Here is a 1451-nt window from a genome sequence, read left to right as displayed (position 1 = left end):
AAAGACTAACTTGGAGTACTTAGACATCAGTGTAATATCAGCAGCACGACGTCAAGACAAATACACCAGTTGTGCACAGGAACAAAGCAATTCAAATTTTCAAGATAGATTTCAGCATCTCAAATAACAGCTGCGCATAGTCAACACAAAAGGCCAACTTTCTGCTGCCGACGCTGTGTAAATATCTTATCTTCAGCCAGCGAAGACTATCGTTATACTAATTTTGAGGGACATCATCGCCGTGTTGCAGTGGCTAGGGGTCTCTACTACTGGGTCCAAATACGCGGGTTTCAATTCCTGCCGCAGCAAATGCTTTTCAATGTAAGCGATAAGCTACGTGTCCCTGTGCTGCGCGATTCAATGCAAGTGGTGATCGAAATTCCGGGTGGTCTGATTTCCGGAGCCCTCTAATACGGCGTCGTAATAGCCTGAGTAGCAATATGCCGTTATTGGCGTTCACGCAAGCAGACATGTACTGGCGTGAAGACGGAGGTTCCGGGGCTCCAGGGCGCCACAGGCGTAGTAGGTTAGCAGCTAACCCAGTAGGTTAGCAGCTATAACCCATAATGAATACAATATTGGGAAGCCATCTCAACTAGTAGTAAAATATTGAGCATCGTATGGCACTAAATATTTTGAGTTCACAGGCCATCAATGATGGCAAGAGAATATTGATTACCTATGTAAAGATGTATGATATTTTGGCAAGCGATTACACTTCGTCAGGCAACATCGACCACAGTAATTTCAGACATACAATGCTGGGAAGCCAAGACGACTGACGGGAGGATATCGACCAATGTATGCCAATATATATTCGATGCTGACAAGTAATCAATAATGGAATTGCAATATTCACCAATGTATGCCATGATAGGTGCAATGCTGGCCAGTCGCCACAGCTCATTGGGCAATATTGCCCACTAGAACCAACACGTATACATTGCTGGGAAGCCACTAAGCCGGAGGGATACTATTGAACAATGTATGCCAAGATATAATAAATGTCGAGAAGCCAGCTATACTGGCAGGACAATATTTACCATTGTATGCCATCATCGACCATTCTATCTGGAGATATACAACAATGTTGGGAAGCCGTCACGATTGGCAGGGGGATATTGTCCAATGTATGCCAAGCTATATTCGATGGTAACAAGCGGCCAATACTGGCTTCTGGCCACTGGCGTACATTGAACATGCCATGGCATGCTCAATGTAGGCCAGTGGCCACCACTCGTTGGGCAATGTCGGCCACTGAAACTGAAGATGCATACAATGTTGGCAAGACACTAAGACTGGCGGGAGATATTGACCAATTAATGTCAATCTATATATACTGGCAGAGATATTTACCAATGTATGCCATGATTCGCAAATTATGGGCAAGATATCGCCGATGGCTAGGCAATATGGGCCAACATATATCATTGTGTATACAATGTTGGCAA

The sequence above is a fragment of the Amblyomma maculatum genome, unplaced genomic scaffold (genome assembly GCF_055883805.1).
Source record: "Amblyomma maculatum isolate TAMU_Amacu unplaced genomic scaffold, ASM5588380v1 scaffold_13, whole genome shotgun sequence".
Lineage (NCBI taxonomy): Eukaryota > Metazoa > Arthropoda > Arachnida > Ixodida > Ixodidae > Amblyomma > Amblyomma maculatum.
The sequence above is the reverse complement of the archived record's forward strand: the minus strand, read 5'-3'. Positions refer to the sequence as shown.